Source organism: Salmo salar, chromosome ssa03, assembly GCF_905237065.1.
Source record: "Salmo salar chromosome ssa03, Ssal_v3.1, whole genome shotgun sequence".
Taxonomy (NCBI): domain Eukaryota; kingdom Metazoa; phylum Chordata; class Actinopteri; order Salmoniformes; family Salmonidae; genus Salmo; species Salmo salar.
The window spans coordinates 15,697,673-15,721,356 of NC_059444.1; the positions used below are offsets into that span (position 1 = coordinate 15,697,673).

At 43.3% G+C, this 23,684-nt stretch overlaps 1 protein-coding gene and 1 non-coding gene across 6 annotated transcripts in view; both read left to right on the plus strand.

Annotated features, from left to right (window-relative positions):
* LOC106599042 (SPRY domain-containing SOCS box protein 4) overlaps positions 1-23,684 on the plus strand; it is a 133,902-nt gene that overhangs the window by 77,575 nt on the left and 32,643 nt on the right. The gene's annotated exons all lie outside the window — the stretch shown is intronic.
* trnat-ugu (transfer RNA threonine (anticodon UGU)) lies at positions 12,720-12,795 on the plus strand. Its single transcript has one exon. It is a non-coding gene; the product is annotated as a tRNA-Thr (tRNA).

Consider the following 23,684-nt stretch of genomic DNA (forward strand, 5'->3'; position numbering starts at 1 on the left):
CTGGAGTTGCCTAGCCAGTCTCCAGACCTTAATCCCATAGAAAATCTGTGGAGGGAGCTGAAGGTTCGAGTTGCCAAATGTCAGCCTCGAAACCTTAATGACTTGGAGAAGATCTGCAAAGAGGAGTGGGACAAAATCCCTCCTGAGATGTGTGCAAACCTGGTGGCCAACTACAAGAAACGTCTGACCTCTGTGATTGCCAACAAGGGTTTTGCCACCAAGTACTAAGTCATGTTTTGCAGAGAGGTGAAATACTTATTTCCCTCATTAAAATGCAAATAATTTTATAAAAAATTTTGACATGTGTTTTTCTGGATTTTTTTGTTGTTATTCTGTCTCTCACTGTTCAAATAAACCTACCATTAAAATTATAGACTGATAATTTCTTTGTCAGTGGGCAAACGTACAAAATCAGCAGGGGATCAAATACTTTTTTCCCCTCACTGTATATCCACAGTAAAATGAGTCCTATATCGACATAACCTGAAAGGCTGCTCAGCAAGGAAGAAGCCACTGCTCCAAAACTTCCATTAAAAAAAGCCGGACTACGGTTTGCAACTGCACATGGGGACAAAGATTGTACTTTTTGGAAAAATGTCTTCTGGTCTGATGAAACAAAAATAGAACTGTTTGGCCATAATGACCATCGTTATGTTTAGAGGAAAAAGGGGGAGGCTTGCAAGCCGAAGAACACCATCCCAACCGTGAAGCACGGGGTGGCAGCATCATGTTGTTGGGGTGCTTTGCTGCAGGTGGGACTGGTGCACTTCACAAAATATATGGCATCATGAGGGGGGAAAAATAATGTGGATATATTAAAGCAACATCTCAAGACATCAGTCAAAGTTGTGGCAAAATGGCTTAACTTCTATGAGCTAGGTGGGACGCTAGCCCAGTGAAATATCAGGGCGGAAAATTCAAAAACAAGAAAATGTCATAATTCAACTTTCTCAAACATACGACTATTTTACACCATTTTAAAGATACACTTCTCGTTAATCTAACCACATTGTCCGATTTCAAAAAGGCTTTACAGCGAAAGCAAAACATTAGATTATGTTAGAGTACATAGACAAAAATAATCACACAGCCATTTTCCAAGCAAGGACATGTGTCAATAAAACCCAAAACACAGCGAAATGAAGCACTAACCTTTGATGATCTTCCTCAGATGACACTCCTAGGACATTATGTTACACAATACATGTATGTTTTGTTCAATAAAGTTCATATTTATATCCAAAAACAGCATTTTACATTGGCGCGTGATATTCAGAAAATGTATTCCCACCAAAACTTCCGGTGAATGTGCACATCAATTTACAGAAATACTCATCATAAACGTTGACAAAATACATAACAATTATTTTAAGAATTATAGATAGACTACTCCTTTATGCAACCGCTGTGTCAGATTTTAACATAGCTTTACGGAGAAAGCACATTTTTCAATATTCTGAGTACATAGCTCAGCCATCACGGCGAGCTATTCAGACACCCGCCAAATTCGGGGCAACCTAAACTCAGAATTAGTATTAGAAATATTGTATTACCTTTGCTGATCTTCGTCAGAATGCACTCCCAGGACTGCTACTTCCACAAGAAATGTTGTTTTTGTTCCAAATAATCCATATTTATGTCCAAATACCTCCGTTTTGTTTGTGTGTACAGATCACTTATCCAAAGGCATAATGTGCGAGTGCGGAACGAGAGACGAAAAGTCAAATGTTCCATTACCGTACTTAGAAGCATGTCAAACGCTGTTTAAAATCAATCTTTATGGTATTTTTAACGAGGAAAATGCTCAACCCACTTTCTGAAGGCTTTAGACAGCCAATGGAAGCCTTAGGAAGTGCAACGTCACCCCACAGACACTGGAGCTTCGATAGAGAATCAAAAGAACTACTACAATTCTCACACTTTTCACTTCCTGCTTGGATTTTTCTCAGGTTTTTGCCTGCCCTATGAGTTCTGTTATACTCACAGACACCATTCAAACAGTTTTAGAAATTTCAGAGTGTTTTCTATCCAAATCTACTAATAATATGCATATTCTAGTTTCTGGGCCATAGTAGTAACCTGTTTAAATTGGGTACGTTTTTCATCCGGCCGTGAAAATACTGCCCCCTAGCCCAAAGATGTTAACCCCTGTGCGGGACGGACATCCAGCGAAAAATCATATCGTCATTAGCATAACAAAATGTAATACATTTATTTTTTCAATTTTTTTTCAAATTATATCGTTTTATAGATACACCTCTCCTGAATCGAACCACGTTGTCCAATTTCAAAAAGGCTTTACAGCAAAAGCAAACATTAGATTATGTTAGAGGAGTATATCGTAAAAGTAGCCACATAGCCATTTTGTGACGGCCACTTCAAGGTATTGAAGTGGCCGTCACAAAGCCCTGACCTCAATCCTATAGAAAATGTGTGGGCAGAACTGAAAGTGTGTTCAAGCAAGGAGGCCTACAAACCTGACTCAGTTACAGCAGCTCTGTTAGGAGGAATGGGCCAAAATTCAGCCAACTTATTGTGGGAAGCTTGTGGAAGGCTACCCGAAACGTTTGACCCAAGTTAAACAATTTAAAGACAATGCTACCAAATACTAATTGAGTGAGTGTATGTACATTTCTGAGAACGTGATGAAAAAAATAAAAGCTGAAATAAATAATTCTCTCTACTATTATTGACATTTCACAGTCTTCAAATAAAGTGGCTGACCTAAGACGGGGAATTTTTACTCGGATTAAATGTCAGGAATTGTGAAAAACTGAGTTGAAATGTATTTGGCTAAGGTGTATGTAAACTTCCGACTTCAACTGTGCAGATGTTAATGCGAGTGTAGCGACATGCTTGTGCTTCTAGTTCCAACAGTGCAGTAATATCTAACAAGTAATTTAACAAATTCACAACGACTACCTTATACACACAAATGTAAAGGGATGAATAAGAATATGTACATATAAATATATGCATGAGCGACGGCCGTGCGGCATAGGCAAGCTCCAGTAGATGGTATAGAATACAGTGTATATATATTCTGCCCTGGAATTGCGTTCCCATGCAAAACTAGACAGATAGCTAACAACTAAGTCTTCAATAAAACTCCCAACGCGTGACTTTTCTTGAATGAATATATTGAAAACGTTTGTTGTGAAGCTGCAAAATACAGAAAAGAATATACTTTAGTATTCAATTCACATCGACATACTGCAGCTGTACATTATACATTTCATGTTGAAGTTGCATAAATACAAAGCATGTGCAAAGGTACCATGTATCTGGCATGATGCCAAACCATATCGCTAATTGGCGAACTCCTTTCAATACTCTAATAATGTGCAACCACCTCTACAATAACAAAGCATATTACACTAGAAATAGTAACAAAACTACAGTATTGTATGTTTTACAATTCGTTTACATGATGCACGAGCAAAGTAATACAGCTGACGGCATACATGAAAGGCAAGGCAATATGTGTGAGTAAATGCAACCAACTAACATTGATATGTAAGCAATTCTATCAATAACAAGATTATCATCACGAGCAATATGCTTGAATCGAACTTACAAACAAATATTTTCCCAGGCTGAAGCGTGACAAGAAATAACTGCGCTGAAAGACCTGAACTGTAGCGTTGTTTTTAGCTGCTTCTCTGCATGCAGAACGACTACTCTACTTCCTGTTTCCGTACAGTCTTTCTAAGGCCCAGAAAGCTCTGATAGGGCGATAAACATCATGGAACACAATGAAAATCCATCTTAACCACTGTAATAAAATCATCTGTTACCTTCTAACAGGATGGCAGCACAATATACATATGAGATGAGTAATGTAGGATATGGTGACATTATTAAAGTGGCGTTATTTAAAGTGACTAGTGATACATTTAATAAATGGATTTAATAAAGGTATTAAAGTGGCCAGAGATTTGAGTCTGTATGTTGGCAGCAGCCTCTCTATGCTAGTGATGGCTGTTTAACAGTCTGATGGCCTTGAGATGGAAGCTGTTGTTCAGTCTCTCGGTCCCAGCTTTGATTCACCTGTACTGACCTCGCCTTCTGGATGGTAGCGGGGTGAACAGGCAGTGGCTCAGGTGGATGTTGTCCTTGATGATCTTTTTGGCCTTCCTGTGACATCGGGTGGTGTAGGTGTCCTGGAGGGCAGGTAGTTTGCCCCCGGTAATGGTGATGCGTTGTGCAGACCGCAATATCCTCTGGAGGGCCTTGCGGTTATGGGCGGAGCAGTTGCCGTACCAGGCGTTGATACAGCCTGACAGGATGCTCTTGATTGTGCATCTGTAAAAGTTTGAGTGTTTTAGGTGACAAGCCAAAATTTCTATAGCCTCCTGAGGTTGAAGAGGCGCTATTGCGCCTTCTTCACCACGCTGTCTGTGTGGGTGGACCATTTCCGTTTGTCCGTGATGTGTGCGCCGAAGAACTTTCCACCAGCGGGGTGGAGATGTTGTTTCCTACCCTCATCACCTGGGGGGGCGGCCCGTCAGAAAGTCCAGGACCCAGTTGCACAGGGCGGGGTCGAGACCCAGGGTCTCGAGCGTAATGTCGAGTTCTGAGGGTACTATGGTGTTGAAGACTGAGCTATAGTCAATGAACAGCATTCTTACATAGGTATTCCTCTTGTCCAGATGGGATAGGGCAGTGTGATCGCGATTGCATCATCTGTGGACCTATTGGGGCGGTAAGCAAATTGGAGTGGTTCTAGGGTATCAGTTGATATGATCCTTGACTAATTTCTCAAAGCACTTCATGATGACAGAAGTGAGTGCTACGGGACAATAGTAATTTAGTTCAGTTACCTTAGCTTTCTTGGGAACAGGAACAATGGTTTGAAGCATGTGGGAACAGCAGACTGGGATAGGGATTGATTGAATATGTCAGTAAACACACCAGCCAGTCTGCTCATGCTCTGAGGACGCGGCTAGGGATGCTGTCTGGGCCGGCAGCCTTGTGAGGGTTAACACGTTTAAATGTTTTACTCACGTTGGCCACGGTGAAGGAGAGCCCACAGGCTTTGGCACCAGGCCATGTCAGTGGTACTGTATTGTCCTCAAAGCGAGCAAATAAGTGGTTTAATTTGTCTGGGAGCAAGATGTCGGTGTCCGCGACGGGGCTGGTTTTCTTTTTGTAATCCGTGATTGACTGTAGACCCTGCCACATACGTCTCGTGTTTCAGCTGTTGCTACTGATGGGGTCTCCTCCACCGCTCACACACACTGACACTCTCTCTGTCTCTCTCTCTGTGTGTGCGTGTGTGGGAGGGGTGCTTGGCAGTACAGTAATGACTTTACGTTAATAGGTCTTTTCGCGTCATTGAATGGAGTTTATTGGATTATTTATGAGTTATTGTTGGACAATATAGAACATAAAATAATAAAAGAGATGGATCACCATTGTATCTTCTAAAAAGCTGTTTGGCTTTTCTCATCTTTTCTGCTATGGCCCATTGCCCAGAGTAGTTCATCACAGTACGCTACTGTAATTCACATGGTTTCACATGCCCAGAGTAGTTCATCACAGTACGCTACTGTAATTCACATGGTTTCACATAGAAATAGAAGTCCTGGTACTCTGGATGCATGGCTGGTATGCAACCTGAGTTATGACCTTATTTACTAAGGGATAAATCATTACTGCAGTTTTAGTGTAAATATCCCATTAACATCCATGCATTTTAAATGAAGTACCCAAACATCATAAGTTAGTGTCTCTTTCTCTCTCTCATTCTCTCTCTCTCCCTCTCTCTCTCTCATTCAATTGAAGGGGCTTTATTGGCATGGGAAACATATGTTAACATTGCCAAAGCAAGTGAGGTAGATAATATACAAAAGTGAAATAAACAATAAAAATGAACAGTAAACATTCCACTCACAGAAGTTCCAAAAGAATAAAGACATTACAAATGTCATATGTATATATACAGTGTTGTAACGATGTACTTAATGGTTAAAGTACAAAAGGGAATATAAATAAGCATAAATATGGGTTGTATTTAGAATGGTGTTTGTCTCTATGTGGTCGTTATCTCACAGCAGGCGAGTTGGTAATAAGCTGATGCTGTGCTGTACTTCCTCCTCACTCACCCATTACGGAGGGCTATGGTGAACAACAGGGATAAGGTAGTAATATACAGTATGGTTAACCTCTCTGGGCTAGGTCAACAGCCAGTGGAATCCCGTGGCGCGATATTCAAATACCTTAGAAATGCTATTACTTCAATTTCTCAAACATATGACTATTTTACACCATTTTAAAGACAAGACTCTCGTTAATCTAACCACACTGTCCGATTTCAAAAAGGCTTTACAACGAAAGTAAAACATTAGATTATGTCAGCAGAGTACCCAGCCAGAAATAATCAGACACCCATTTTTCAAGCTAGCATATAATGTCACAAAAACCAAAACCACAGCTAAATGCAGCACTAACCTTTGATGATCATCAGATGACACTCCTAGGACATTATGTTATACAATACATGCATGTTTTGTTCAATCAAGTTCATATTTATATCAAAAACCAGCTTTTTACATTAGCATGTGACTAGCATTCCCACTGAACACTTCCGGTGAATTTACTAAATTACTCACGATAAACGTTCACAAAAAACATAAATTATTTTAAGAATTATAGATACAGAACTCCTTTATGCAATCGCGGTGTCCGATTTTAAAATAGCTTTTCGGTGAAAGCACATTTTGCAATATTCTGAGTAGATAGCCCGGCCATCACAGGCTAGCTATTTTGACACCCACCAAGTTTGGTACTCACCAAACTCAGATTTACTATAAGAAAAATTGGATTACCTTTGCTGTTCTTCGTCAGAATGCACTCCCAGGACTTCTACTTAAACAACAAATGTTGGTTTGGTTCCAAATAATCCATAGTTATATCCAAATAGCGGCGTTTTGTTCGTGCGTTCAGGTCACTATCCGAAGGGTAACGCGCCGGCGCATATCGTGTCAAAAAATTTCAAAATATTCCATTACCGTACTTCGAAGCATGTCAAACGCTGTTTAAAATCTATTTTTATGCGATTTTTCTCATAAAATAGCGATAATATTCCGACCGGGAGAAGTTGTTTTCGTTCAAAGACTCAAAGAAGAAAATGGACTCTTCACGTGCATGCGCGGACCCGTCTCATTGTTCTCAGATCGACCACTATCCAAATGCGCTACTGTTTTTCAGCCAGTGACTGCAGAGTCATCATTCAACGTTCCGGCGCCTTCTGAGAGCCTATGGGAGCCTTAGAAAGTGTCACGTTACAGCAGAGATCCTTTGTTTTGGATAGAGATGACAAAGAAGGCCAAGAAATGGTCAGAGAGGGCGCTTCCTGTATGGAATCTTCTCAGGTTTTGGCCTGCCATATGAGTTCTGTTATACTCACAGACACCATTCAAACCGTTTTAGAAACTTTAGGGTGTTTTCTATCCAAATCAAACAATTATATGCATATTCTAGTTACTGGGCAGGAGTAGTAAGCAGATTAAATCGGGTACGTTTTTTATCCGGCCGTGCAAATACTGCCCCCTATCCCCAACAGGTTAAACTCCTGATAGTCTACTTCTTGCAAACATACACCTTCCTAATATTGAGTGCACCCCCTTTTGCCCTCAGAACAGTCTCAATTTGTTGGGGCATGGACTCTACCAGGTGTCGAAAGCGTTCCACAGGGATGCCGGCCCATGTTGACTCCAAAGCGTCCCACGGTTTTTGTCAAGTTGGCTGGATGTTCTTTGCGAGCTCTGGTAAAGGTCATGAATTTAGTTTTTTGTACATTCAAGACCAGTTTAAGACCATAAAGGGAGGCCAACAGCCTGAACCAGAGAAGGAGCACATGAATATATGACTCTTATCATCTGCATATAGATGCTACTTTGCTGGTTAATAAAAATTGAGAACAACACAGGAGCTTAAATGGAACCCTGGGGCACACCTCTATCAATCTCAACAAAGCTAGATGTGTGATTGTCAGTATATACACATTGTGTTCTTTCAGAAAGATAGTTCCAAACCAATTTACTGCCGCTTCACTGAGAACAATGTTTCTGAGTCTAGCTAGGAACAATTCATGGTCAATTGAATCAAATGCCTTTGATGAATCAACAAACAGAGCAGCACAATGTTGCTTTTTATCAAGTGCATTAATGATGTCATTTGCCACTGCCATAGCTGCAGTTGTGGTGCTGTTCCCTGATCTAAAGCCAGACTGAACCCCGCTCAGTATGTTCTTTTCAATTAAGACGTTTTTTAACTGCGAGTTCACTAGGGATTCATAGACTTTGACCAGGATGGGGAGATAGGACCATAGTTATTAGCATCTGAGGGATCTCCACCCTTTAGCAGCGGGAGGACATAAGCTGATTTCCAAATGCTGGGAATGGAATTGGTCAAGAGACTGAGCCACAGGTTCAGTAATAATACCAGCTGCTACATTTTAAGGGGTATGGATCCAGGTTGTCTGGACATGCTGACTTTTTAGTGTCTTACCTTTAGTTCTTTATAGACCTCAGCATAAGAAACAGACTCAAAGTCAAAATGGTTCACGAGGGCCTATATCATAGTTTACTTTAACAGAGTTTACATTAGAGGCCTGGGCCCCACCATTATCAAAAACTGAACCAGCAGATATGAAGTGCTTGTTAAAACCCCTACAATATGGGCTTTATCCTTCACTTCATTAGAATCCATCATTAAATGGTCAGGAAGGCCAGAGGATACATTAGAACCTGGCACTGTTTTGATTAGCTTCCAGAACTTGGTAAGGTTATTTAGGTTCTCTGGGACTGCATTTAAATAGTAATCTGATTTGGGCTTCCTGATCAATCCTGTGCATTTGTTTCTTAGCGCTCTGACAGAGGCCCAGTCAACAGGAGTATTTGTATGTCTAGCTTGAGCCCAACAGACATTTCTCTTTCTAATTCATTCTGCCAAGTTATCTGAAAACCAGGGATTGCCCCTTCCACTGATTCTACATTTCTTTACAGGGGCATGCTTATCACAAATGGACACAAATTTAATATAAAAATAGTCCAAGGCAGTGTCAACATCGGCAATCAGACTTACTCTGTCAATATTATGGTAAGAACGCTTGCTTATAAAACTGTCTAAAATGTCTTAAAAATATACTGCTCAAAAAAATAAAGGGGACACTTAAACAACACATCCTAGATCTGAATGAAATAAATAATCTTATTAAATACTTTTTTCTTTACATAGTTGAATGTGCTGACAACAAAATCACACAAAAATAATCAATGGAAACCCAATTTATCAACCCATGGAGGTCTGGATTTGGAGTCACAGTCAGAATTAAAGTGGAAAACCACACTACAGGCTGATCCAACTTTGATGTAATGTCCTTAAAACAAGTCAAAATGAGGCTCAGTAGTGTGTGTGGCCTCCACGTGCCTGTATGACCTCCCTACAACGCCTGGGCATGCTCCTGATGAGGTGGCGGATGGTCTCCTGAGGGATCTCCTCCCAGACCTGGACAAAAGCATCCGCCAACTCCTGGATAGTCTGTGGTGCAATGTGACGTTGGTGGATGGAGCGAGACATGATGTCCCAGATGTGCTCAATTGGATTCAGGTCTGGGGAACGGGCGGGCCAGTCCATAGCATCAATGCCTTCCTCTTGCAGGAACTGCTGACACACTCCAGCCACATGAGGTCTAGCATTGTCTTGCATTAGGAGGAACCCAGGGCCAACCGCACCAGCATATGGTCTCACAAGGGGTCTGAGGATCTCATCTCGGTACCTAATGGCAGTCAGGCTACCTCTGGCGAGCACATGGAGGGCTGTGCGGCCCCCCAAAGAAATGCCACCCCACACCATGACTGACCCACCGCCAAACCGGTCATGCTGGAGGATGTTGCAGGCAGCAGAACGTTCTCCACGGCGTCTCCAGACTCTGTCACGTCTGTCACGTGCTCAGTGTGAACCTGCTTTCATCTGTGAAGAGCACAGGGCGCCAGTGGCGAATTTGCCAATCTTGGTGTTCTCTGGCAAATGCCAAACGTCCTGCACGGTGTTGGGCTGTAAGCACAACCCCCACCTGTGGACGTCGGGCCCTCGTACCACCCTCATGGAGTCTGTTTCTGACCGTTTGAGCAGACACATGCACATTTGTGGCCTGCTGGAGGTCATTTTGCAGGGCTCTGGCAGTGCTTCTCCTGCTCCTCCTTGCACAAAGGCGGAGGTAGCGGTCCTGCTGCTGGGTTGTTGCCCTCCTACGGCCTCCTCCACGTCTCCTGATGTACTGGCCTGTCTCCTGGTAGCGCCTCCATGCTCTGGACACTACGCTGACAGACACAGCAAACCTTCTTGCCACAGCTCGCATTGATGTGCCATCCTGGATGAGCTGCACTACCTGAGCCACTTGTGTGGGTTGTAGATTCCGTCTCATGCTACCACTAGAGTGAAAGCACCGCCTGCATTCAAAAGTGACCAAAACATCAGCCAGGAAGCATAGGAACTGAGAAGTGGTCTGTGGTCCCCACCTGCAGAACCACTCCTTTATTGGGGGTGTCTTGCTAATTGCCTATAATTTCCACCTGTTGTCTATTCCATTTGCACAACAGCATGTGAAATTTATTGTCAATCAGTGTTGCTTCCTAAGTGGACAGTTTGATTTCACAGAAGTGTGATTGACTTGGAGTTACATTGTGTTGTTTAAGTGTTCCCTTTATTTTTTTGAGCAGTCTATAACGGGGTTTGGCTTTGGTCATTTTTGTATTTCTAACACAAGAAATTGCACAGTGATCACTGACATCATTACAGAATATCCCAGTCGATGTGTATTTGTATTTGTGAGAGGTATTCGTTAGTGGAATGTCCAATAGCGTTGATTTGTTAGGTGCTCTGGGATTCGGTCTTGTAGGTGAAATAATAAATTTCACGAGATTCAGAGAGTCACACAGTTCTTTAAAAGAGTCCGATACAGATGTCCCAGTTCAAATCTCCTAAAATAATGAATTCAGTCTTTTACCTTGTGCAGGACATCAGAAAGAGAGTTAAGTGCATCTCCTGAAGCCGAGGGCGTTCTGTAGCAGCCAACTACAGTGATGTGGGAGTCCTTATATACGTTCACTTTAACCACAAGCAATTCAAAATGTTTGGCTTTGGTAATTGAGAGAATTTCAGATGTGTTAAACTTGGATTTCACATAAATTGTAACCCCCTCCTCCTTTACGTATCTGATGCGTTCTAAAAACCGTGTACCCATCAATAGAAATCAAGTTATTTGACACAGATTTCTTTAGCCAAGTTTCTGATAAAAACCGTTATGTCTGCATTTGTCGTTTTAGCCCATATTCTAATCATGTCTATTTTTGGAAACTTCTGACATTAACATGCAAGAGGCTGAAACCTGCTCTGTTTTTAAAATCCTAGGGAGTCGGTAGAGATTGCATGGTGTCTACCGTCCCAGGGGTTGGTCCCACATTACCAGAGATCAACAATACATCTCAGTTGTCCAATGCGTGAGGACTTGGCGGAACCAGCACCATTGTCAATAAAACAAGCAGAGTCTTTCGACACAGAAAAAAAGTTATTCAAGAGTTTGAGATTTTGGAAGGATTCCATCAAGTGTAGGCCCACATGCGTTTGAGAGTGGAACAAATGCAGCTGCAGAGAGAGACCTAGTTCCTGGTGGTATTGACATGATGGTCTCGTCGGAGTGTTTGCAAATTGTAGGGTATTAGGCGAGGATAATTCACTCACCCATTGATCATTCAGCCTATTTAATCTAGGATGGCATTGAGTAAAGAGCAGGCACACTAACAGATACATAATGACGGTTTTAAGAGGTCTTTCAGCACAGGTGTGCAACGACCAGTAGACGTTGTGTAGAACGACAGATTTTCCCACTGCGCATCAGGTTTTCCAATCTGGCAATCGCTTCTCCGCTCCTAGCCTTCAGTGCGCACCTGCGCTCGCGTAGCAGGCCTTGCGCACAGACAGACACTCCTGACTCTGTGCACTCTAACTCCAAAAAGGTGTAGGGCTTCTCAATCAGAAATCAATCAGAAATCATTGTTCAAGCAAATTTTGTAAAATAGTGACTGAGATCTAAAAATAGTTGTTATATACAGCATCAACCTTCACATCAAAAGTGTGTCTTAAAACTCTGATCTCAAGGGACAGACTGATTGGCTGCCATCTTGGATTGTTATGAGATCAAAGCGAGAAGTTCTCATTTCATGATGGGCATGGAAAGTAGCCTACATCATGGATGCATCCAAAACGGGCCCTGCATGGCTAAAAAATGCATAGATAAAAACGCAGCCTATCCAGCTGTGACGCACACTGCCCATATGCACATGGAACAAGAGTAGCCTGAAGTGAATTTGTTGCCTGTATACTTCGTATTTAGAAACATAAACTAATGTTTTTCCCCATTTAATTTTATTTGGTTAACCTGTTAGGGCTAGGGGGCAGTATTGACACGGCCGGATAAAAAACGTACCCGATTTAATCTGGTTACTACTCCTGCCCAGTAACTAGAATATGCATATAATTATTGGCTTTGGATAGAAAACACCCTAAAGTTTCTAAAACTGTTTGAATGGTGTCTGTGAGTATAACAGAACTCATATGGCAGGCAAAAACCTGAGAAGATTCCAAACAGGAAGCGCCCTCTCTGACAAGTTGTTGTTCATCTTGGCTCTTTTTATTGAAGACTGAGGATCTTAGCCTTCCCTGTAGCTCAGTTGGTAGAGCGTGGTGTTTGTAACACCAGGGTCGTGGGTTCGATTCCCACGGGGGGCCAGCAAAAAAAAAAATTATGAAATTGTATGAAATGTATGCATTCACTACTGTAAGTCGCTCTGGATAAGAGCGTCTGCTAAATGACAAAAATGTAAAAAATGTAAATGTTTCTGCTGTCAAAATACATGCCCTAACCAACTGTGTAACCATTAAAACCACGCCTAAAATATCTCCACCCCGCCCATCTGAGCGCAGGGCTGATATAAGACAGGTAAATTGCCAAACCGTTAGGGCTGGAAAATGCCAGGGCGGCAGTTTCTACACTGACAAACTAACGTGCGTTTGACACTAGCACCGCCTTAACGCCAGCCAAAAATAAAGCTCCTTGTGGGATTTGACAAATGCAGGATCAGCAGCAATTTAAAATGCTGGAGAGGGGAGAGGCCCATGCTAGCCACCACGCTCACAGCTCGCCCCTGAGCCACTTATTACCCTGATGTTTCGAAGGATCTCTTTCTCTCCCCCCTCCCGGAGGACCTGAGCCTTAGGATCATTCTTCAGGACTAGGTAGGCTGTCCCTGTCCCCAGTCCACCTGGTCGTGCTGCTGATGCAGTTTCTGCTGTTTTGCCTGTGGCTATGGAACCCAGACCTATTCACCAGACGTGCGAACTTATCCTGGACCTGCTGTTCGACCAGCTCTCTCACTCTCTCTACCACACCTGCTGTCTTGACCTCTGAATGCTCCACTATGAAAAGTCAACTGACATTTACTCCTGAGGTGCTGACCTGTTGCCCCCTTTACAACCACTGTGAATATTATTTGACCCTGCTGGTCATCTATGAACGTTTGAACATCTTGAAGAACGATCTGGCCTTAATGGCCATGTACCGCTCACAGCCTGGTTCCTCTCTAGGTTTCTTCCTAAGTTCCTGTCTGTCTAGGGAGTTTTTCCTAGACACAGTGCTTCTACATCTGCATTGCTTGCAGTTTGTGGTTTTAAACTGGGTTTCTGTATAAGCACTTTGTGACATCTGCTGATGTAAAAAGGGCTTTATAAATACATTTTATTCATTGATTGATTAGCATGTTGGAGTTACAGCAAGCTTCTCTGATCTACTGATAGGAGATGGACAGACATGGAGAGGGGGAGCGTCAGGGAGGAAAAGAAATGCAAGCGGGATAATGAGGGAGAGAGAGATTTGGAAAGCGAGGCAGGCATGTGGGAAAGAGACAGAGGGAGAAAAGATGGGGAAGAGAGAGGAATGTGTGAATCCCAGTGGAAGATTGGAGTTGGCAGTCCTTTTTGGAGAGGGACAGAGGGCATAGATGTGGAAGCCTTCCCCAGTCTATGGGATAGTTTGTGGCCAAACACACACTAGGTCTCTCTCTGTGTGTGTGTGTCTCTCTGTGTGTGTGTGTGTGTGTGTGTGTGTCTCTGTGTGTCTCTGTGTGTGTGTGTGTCTCTGTGTCTCGCTCTCTCTGTGTGTGTGTGTGTGTGTGTGTGTGTGTGTGTGTGTGTGTGTGTGTGTGTGTGTGTGTGTGTGTGTGTGTGTGTGTGTGTGTGTCTGTCTCTCTGTGTGTGTCGCTCTCTCGCTCTCAAAAAATAAATATGAGAGAAATTCATTTCTCACTTTAAATATTTATGGTTGTGCCAACACCATTTAAATTATCACATAAGAGACGGAGAGGAGAATCAGTGTAAAACATTCCCTTCTATATGATATGAAACCTCAGTGTTCAACACCATAGTGCCCACGAAGCTCATCACTAAGCTAAGGACTCTGGGACTAAACACCTCCCTCTGCAACTGGATCCTGGACTTCCTGACTGGCCGCCCCAGGTGGTAAGAGTAGGCAACAACACGTCTGCCACGCTGATCCTTAACACTGGGGCCCCTCAGGGGGGTGTACTTAGTCCCCTCCTGTATTCCCTGTTCACCCACGACTGCGTGGCCAAACACGACTCCAACACATTAAGTTTGCTGACGACGCACCAGTTGTAGGCCTGATCACCGACAACGATGAGACGGCCTATAGGGAGGAGGTCAGAGGACTGGCAGTGTGGTGCCAGGACAACAACCTCTCCCTCAATGTGAGCAAGACAAAGGAGCTGATCGTGGACTACAGGAAAAGGCAAACCAAACAGGCCCCCATTACCACCGACGGGGCTGTAGTGGAGTGGGTTGAGAGTTAAGTTCCTTGGTGTCCACATCACCAACGAACTATCATGGTCCAAACATACCAAGACAGTCGTGAAGAGGGCACGACAAAACCTTTTCCCACCTTTTCCCCCCCCTTTCCCCCTGATTTGGCATGGGTCCCCAGATCCTCAAAAGGTTCTACAGAAGCACCATCGAGAACATTCTGACCGGTTGCATCACCGCCTGGTATGGCAACTGCTCGGCGTCTGACCGTAAGGTGCTACAGAGGGTAGTGCAAACGGCCTAGTACATCACTGGGGCCAAGCTTCCTGCCATCCAGGACCTATATAATAGGCGGTGTCAGAGGAAAGCCCATAAAATTGTCAGAGACTCCAGTCACCCAAGTTATAGACTGTTTCCTCTGCTACCGCACGGCAAGCGGTACCAGAGCGCCAAGTCTAGGACCAAAAGGCTCCTCAACAGCTTCTACACCCAAGCCATTAGACTGCTGAACAATTAATAAAATCGGCCACCGGACAATTTACATTGACCCCCCCCCTCCCTTTTGTACACTACTGCTACTCACTGTTTATTATCTATGCATAGTCACTTCACCCCCACCTACATGTACAAATTACCTCAACTAACCTGTACCCCAGCATACTGACTCAGTACCGGTGCCCCTGTATATAGCCTCGCTATTGTTATTCTTATTATGTTACTTTTAATATTACTTTTTATTTTAGTCTACTTGGTAAATATTTTCTTAACTCTTTTTGAACTGCACTGTTGGTTAAGGGCTTGTAAGTAAGCATTTCACAGTAAAGTCTACACTTGTTGTATTCGGCACATGTGACAAAGTTTGATTTGATAACAATAGGACCAGGAGTTTTTCCCGGTTTTCTTATGTAATCAGGAAACACTCATGGTCCTGAAGTACGGGCTATGTGTATTAGAGTCTCATGTATTACAACTGTGTTATATAACACTTTATTGTGTGTATTAAAGCTGGGTCTGTTGCGTGTTTTAGCTCCATGCCTCCATGCAGCCCCTATCGCATGTGCCAGGGCTCTGGAGAGAAGCTGCTACCGCTAATGGTGGCTAGGCTAGTATCCAGTAGCCCAGAGATACTCTAAACCAGAGATCATCAACTAGATTTGTCCGCGGGCTGATTTTTTTCTCTTGAGCGGATGGTTTGGGCTGTAAAATAATTACTGAAAATTGACCGCAAGAAGCCCAAAAATATATAATATTTGACTAAAACATAATAATTTCAACCCTTGCTACATTTTTATACAATCACATATATTTATACTCTGCCTGGAAATACTTTGGAATGGAATTCAAAAATGTCAGTAACTTGGAGCTGATTTGCTGGTGTTTTTACAGTCTTATGACCAACAATAAAAAATTAAAAATAAAATAAAATCACCCTTTGGCAAAATTTGGCCCACGAGCCACCAGTTGGGGACCCCTGCTGTAGGCCACAGTGAGAGCTAGTGCCTGAGGCTAATACCAGTGTAGCCCAGCGCTAAGCGCTAACCCACTGACCTACATACTGTTTAGTAGCACACTGTTGGTGTTTACTCATCCCTCAATGCTAACTCGCCTACGGCCTGACTGGCGGGTCACAGCTTGGGCCAGTCTGGGGCACAGAGACACACTGCCTGTTATGTTCACTGATCTATAAATCATCTAACCCTCTAAACCGCAACTGGGCATAAATGGATCCTTATTGTATAGAGATGCCACTTCTAGCTCAGGAAAAAAAGAGTAAATAGGAGGGAAAGCAAAGCCAATGGTGTCAACTGCCGGAAGAGAGGGCCAACATGTGAAGAGACCAAATGGTTTCTATGGCGTTTCCGACATTGCATTAGCATAGGTAATATTAAATTTAGCTACATGGCATCGTAGCACTGCGGAGTTGCATATTAGAGGCTACAAATGCCACCTAGCATAGTTACTGTAAGTAGGTTAACCTGAATTAACTAATGCTGGAAGGGAAGTTTCAGGTAGAGTTGTGGCATCATAGATAGCATATGCGAAAGACAGGCACATGAATATTTAGTACTTTAGATTAAGGAAACTTAAGGGAGTGACTACTACTAGTGAATATGGAATACTTAAGGAAGAAGTATGGTCTGCATCTCCCCCTTTCCGTCTCTTGCTCTTTCTGTATCTCTCCTCCGCCTCTCTCTTTCCCTTCTTTCACTCGGCTACATTGTCACCTCAACCCACACATTCATCTAATCCTTCCTCATTTCTCTCTGCTCTCTGCCGCCCATCCTCAGACAGAGTTAATTAAGTAGTCAGCGTCTGAAGCAACGACAGGGAATCCAAGCAACGCTAATTGGTGCGTTTATAAAGAGGAAAAAAGACAGACGATGATGGGACATGTGGACCTGCATACATACACTATGCACAGAACACCGGAACACACGGCCAAACACACACACACTGAGTATGTTGTGATGTTCAATTATACATTCACTGTTTATTTGCTTCGTTGTAGAAATATGTTTATTTCTATTTTATTTGGATCCCCAATTGGCGACAGCTAGTCTTCCTGAGGTCCGACAATGAGCTAGGTAGCAGGTGTGTGTATGTAATGTAAGCATCATCTGGCTCCACAGCGGTTTAGTTCTAATGATGGGGGCAGCCCCCACCCCTTTGGAAGCAACGCTGGGCTCAGGTGAGAGACTGGCTACAGAAAGCCAGGATGCTCAATAGAAACACTTCCCCTCTTCTGTTATATGACAGATAAGCCACACTTGACGGTGACTATACATGACAATAAAGGCATCCTCACTGGGAGATTCAGTGCTCACTGTGCCACCAGCTTGCCTTAGTTGAGTAGATCCCACCTACCAGTACAGTTTCACTCTCACTCTGCCTGTGGGCTGTTGTGTCACAAAAACCTGTCAACTATACAGAGACTCTCCAGACCACACTGCTTTGTGGGAACATGTCTAGCTGCTTTGTGTACAGGAAAGAGGTCACTTGTTTTACTATGTTTAGCTCTAGACTGTGCTCAGTGCCTGAGGCAGACAATGGGAGATGTGCTGTGTCTTAAAGGCCCAATGCAGCCATTTTTATCTCCATATCAAATCCTTTCTGGGTAACAATTAACTACCTTACTGTGATTGTTTTAAATTTAAAATGGTCAAAAAGAAACAAAAATAGCTTCTTAGCTAAGAGCATTTTCTCAAGCAAGAATGTTGCTAGGACTGTCTGGGAGTGGTCTGAGTGGGGAGATTAAAACTGAAAACTAGCTGTTATTGGCAGAGGTTTGAAACTCTCTTTCTTATTGGTCTATCAACTAATTTACCCCCTAGTGATGTCAGGCTGAAATTTCAGGCGGTCTTTTCAAACAGCTCTTAAAGCAAAAGGGCGTTATCATAATTTTCACAATTTGACAGTACTATTCCAAACTCATAGTGTGGAAAAATATATAAAATACTGGCTATTCATGTTTTTGATTGTACTGGTGACTTTAACAGTAGTCATTATATTGTGTGCCCGAAGAACACTTCTTCCCTGCTTGAGCTCTGATAAATGCAGAGTTTATAGAGAATTAAAAAGAGCTTCTAACGTGTTGAAAGACAGTGGGGGAGACAGAATGTGATGGAACACCTACGTGATTTCATACATGATTTTCCCTCCATTTCTTTCTTTCCGGGTGTTCCATTTCCCCCAATCCGTTTCGCCATATTTGCTCACCTAATGGGCTAGTAGATTTTCCATGGAAACAGACAGCCGTCACTCACAGACTGAACGAATCAGTCCATGGAGTTTGAATTGAATGTTTTGGTAGTTAGTTACAGCTTTGAATGTTGCTTTAGGGACCTTCGTTTCTAAGAAAAACGTAGAGGAAACTATAGTTGATAAATTCTCTTAGTAGTCTCACTCAAGTATTTTGGTGTGAAAGTAAACAGTAACCATGGTTGCAGTTTCTCTGTAGACTTCTACTTGGGCTGATGTTACAGTTGCTCTACTAGTTTACCTCCGCTCTATCCATCTGCACACATGCACCACTACAGCAGAGGATATGGCTTGATGCATTTATTTCACTCTAGATTTCTGTTGTTAAATATATACATTCTCCCCATTCCATCAGTAGGCTATAGTGTTCTTTCATCTTGGTCCTGGAGGCTGTGCAGTGTATGGCTCAACTAATCTCACTGCTCATCAAGCACTTGATTGGTTTAATCAGATGTTTTCGCTTTGAACAAAAACATGCACACCCTGTGGGTCTCCAGGATCAAGATTGAAGAACACTGTTGTGTTATGTATCAAGCCTATGTTGGCGGTAAAGAAGATGGGCCAGTATGCTTCTTGACCAAATTTGCCTCATATTACCCAGTCATCTGGACTCAACACCAACCCTACTCTGACTTAGCACTTCAATGAATGGACTCGGGCAGGAAGTGTTTGACCAGAGCCAGACTGTTCTGAAACAACATGCTCTGGCTGACAGTGTTTGACCAGAGCCAGACTGTTCTGAAACAACATGCTCTGGCTGACAGTGTTTGACCAGAGCCAGACTGTTCTGAAACAACATGCTCTGGCAGACAGATATGCTCTAACCCAAACAAAGGTGACCAAAAGCCACTTTTTAAAATGTATTTAACTAGGCAAGTCAGTTAAGAACAAATTCTTATTTTCAATGACGGCCTAGGAACAGTGGGTTAACTGCCTTGTTCAGGGGCAGAACAACAGATTTTTACCTTGTCAGCTCGGGGATTCGATCTTGCAACCTTTCGGTTACAAGTCCAACACTCTAACCACTAGGCTACCTGCCACCCCAAGGAGACTTGAAGAGATTACATTATCATGCGGCGCCATGGCCTTCTCTGTCCTCTCCTGCTACATGAGCTAGCATCGTCAGCGGTGTGTATTCATGCATGACAAGATAAGCCAGGCAAGAAAAAAAACATACTGAATAAATTAATATTTAGTCTCACTGTTTCATACATTTCCTTCAATTCGCAAGAGGCTGAATGTATCTCACCGGAGAAAGCATCCAAGTGAATGAAACAGCTCCCCTCTGTCTCTCTCTGTATGTGTAGCCCATCTATGCTGTCTGGTCAAAAAGTATGACATTGTTGCTGCCCGAGTTAAAGGCTTGAGCTGCCGATTTCAAGGAGCGGGACACTAATCCGGACTCTTATAAGAAATCCCGCTATGCCCTCAGACACTCGTTGGATGTGCCAGGGCTCGCAAACTATTGCGGACTACGAAGGGAAACCCAGCCGCAAGCTGCCCAGTGTCGCAAGCCTACCAGATGAGCTAAATGCCTTTTATGCTTGCTTCGGAGGCAAGCAACTTTGAAGTATGCATGAGAGCACCAGCTGTTCCGGACGACTGTGTGATCACGATCTCAGTAGCTGATGTGGGCAAGCCCTTTAAATAGATCAGCATTCACAAGGCTGCTGGGCCAGATGGATTACCAGGACGTGTACTCAGAGCATGCACGGACCAACTGGCAAGTGTCTTCACTGAAATGTTCAACCTCTCTCTGACCGCGTCTGTAATACCAACATGTTTCAAGCAGATCACCATAGTCCCTGTGCCCAAGGAAGCGAAAGTAACCTGCCTAAATGATTACCGCCCCGTAGCATACTCGACGGTAGCCAGGGGTGCATGCTTAGTCCCCTCCTGTACTCCCTGTTCACCCACGACTGTGTGGTCCAAACCCACCAAGACACTTGTGAAGAGGGCACAACAATATATTTTCCCTCTCAGGAGACTGAAAAGATTTGGCATGTGTCCCCAAATCCTCAAAGTTCTACAGCTGCACCATTGAGAGCATCCTGACCGGTTGCATCACCGCCTTGTGTGGCAACTGCTCTGCATCCGACTGTAAGGTGCTACAGAGGGTAGTGCGTACAGCACTGGGGCCAAGCCACCCAGGACCTATAAACTAGGCGGTGTCAGAGGAAGGCCCAAAAATTGGTCAAAGACTCCAGTCACCCAAGTCAGACTGTTCTCTCTGCCTCCGCACGGCATGCTGTATCAGAGCGTTAAGTCTAAGTCCAAAAGGCTTCTTAACAACTTCTACACCCAAGCCGTAAGACTGCTGAACAATTAATCAAAATATTGACCTCTCTTCAAGTAATGTGAATATGGCTTTAGCCTTTCAAAGCATTATCAGAATGTACTTGACTCTGGGCAGGTGTGACGTATGATATCCCTATAGGACAACTGCGCTGTAGTGTGCCCGGACAGCCAGAGTATAGGGTGACCTTCAAAATATGGTGTCACTGCACAGAACGTGGCCAGAAATGGCCACTGCAAGATCTAGCTGTGCCGAGAAGGTAGTGATGATGTTACTGATTAGGTGGTCCAAAGAAACTCCCCTTCACTTGATGGGACTGGCAATATGGTGGACATTGCTTACACACCTACCCAGTAGCCTCATGTCGGTGTCAAGGGGAGTGGATGAGAGCAGGAGGTAAGGGCACAACCATTTGAAATGAAATGCAGCTTTTGCTTGTTTTGTTTATGTATGCATTTGGATAATGCTAGCCCCACAGGGCCCAGCCGTGCTAATAGACAGCTTCTCTGTCGCCCCCCCCTTCAAGCTTCCAGCCATGTACTGTTACAGCCGACAACAAGGTCTCGGCGTTTGTCTTCCATTCGGGGTCATCTCTGCGAAGTGAAAAATAAGTTAGTGGAACTCCAGCTCACAGATCCAAACCTTTTTCAAAAGGAGAGATGAAATGATGGCACGTCAAAGATTGGAACACACAACTGGGCTGCTTCAGTCTGGTTTGAGTTGAGATACAGAGTAACCTACCTCTTATCATCTCCAAGAAAGTTGGATCGCATTTTAGCCCACACAGCCTGAGGGAACAGGGAACATTCCCGTCGTCCTTATCGCTAATGCTAATCAGCTAATCAGTGTATGCCGGGTTGCGCTATAGCCACAGGGGTAGATAACGTTAGTGCAGATTTATAAGCCATTTAGCCCCACATGATGTGACCTTTGCTAGCAGAGTGTCCAGCAGGTTTTGCCTCTGTAGGCCCAGGATTGGTTTAGCTCGGAGTAACCTCTGCAGGCTTGACTTTTCTATCTACTTAATGAGAGACTCCTATATATATATTGAAGTCGGAAGTTTACATACACTGAGGTTGGAGTCATTAAAACTTTTGTGGTTTTTCAACCACTCCACAAATTTCCTGTTAACAAACTATAGTTTTGGCAAGTCGGTTAGGACATCTACTTTGTGCATGACACAAGTAATTTTTCCAACAATTGTTTACAGACAGATTATTTCACTTATAATTGATTGTATCACAATTCCACTGGGTCAGAAGTTTACATACACTAAGTTGACTGTGCCTTTAAACAGCTTGGAAAATTCCAGAAAAGTATGGGATGGCTTTAGAAGCTTCTGATAGGCTAATTGACATCATTTGAGTCAATTGGAGGTGTACCTGTGGATGTATTTCAAGGCCTACCTTCAAACTCAGTGCCTCTTTGCTTGACATCATGGGAAAATCAGAAAATCAGCCAAGACCTCAGAATTTTTTTTTTAGCCCTCCACAAGTCTGTTTCATCCTTGGGAGCAATTTCCAAATGCCTGAAGGTACCGCATTCATCTGTACAAACAATAGTACGCAAGTATAAACACCATGGGACCACGCAGCCGTCATACTGCTCAGGAACGAGACGCGTTCTGTCTCCTAGAGATGAACGTACTTTGGTGCGAAAAGTGCAAATCAATCCCAGAACAACAGCAAAGGACCTTGTGAAGATGCTGGAGGAAACGGGTACAAAAGTATCTATATCCACAGTAAAACGAGTCCTATTTCGACATAACCTGAAAGGCCGCTCAGCAAGGAGAAAGCCACTACTTTAAAACCGCCATAAAAAAAAGCCAGACTTTGGTTTGCAACTGCACATATGGACAAAGATTGTACTTTTTGGAGAAATGTTCTCTCTTCTGATGAAACAAACATAGAACTGTTTGGCCATAATGACCATCGTTATGTTTGGAGGAAAAGGGGGGAGGCTTGCAAGCCGAAGAACACCATCCCAACCGTGAAGCACGGGGGTGGCAGTATCATGTTGTGGGGGTGCTTGCTGCAGGAGGGACTGGTGCACTTCACAAAATAGATGGCATCATGAGGAAGTAAAATTATGTGGATATATTGAAGCAACATCTCAAGACATCAGTCATGAAGTTAAAGCTTGGTCGCGAATGGGTCTTCCAAATGCACAATGACCCCAAGCATACTTCCAAACTTGTGGCAAAATGGCTTAAGGACAACAAAGTCAAGGTATTGGAGTGGCCATCACGAAGCCCTGACCTCAATCCAATAGAACATTTGTGGGCAGAACTGAAAAAGTGTGTGCGAGCAAGGAGGCCTACAAACCTGACTCAGTTACACCAGCTCTGTCAGGAGGAATGGGCCAAAATTCACCCAACTTATTGTGGGAAGCTTGTGGAAGGCTACCGAAACATTTGATCCAAGTTAATCAATTTAAAGGCAATGCTACCAAATACTAATTGAGTGTATGTAAACTTCTGACCCACTGGGAATGTGATGAAAGAAATGAAAGCTGAAATAAATAATTCTCTACTATTATTCTGACATTTCACATTCTTAAGATAGTGGTGATCCTAACTGTCCTAAAACAGGAATTTTTACTTGGATTAAATGTCTGAGTTTAAATGTATATGGCTAAGGTGTATGTAAACTTCTGACTTCAACTGTATGTATGTAATGTAATGTATGTATGTCTCTCTCACTCGTTTTTCATACATTTCCTCTCACGGGAGTACTCTGTCCTTTCCTCC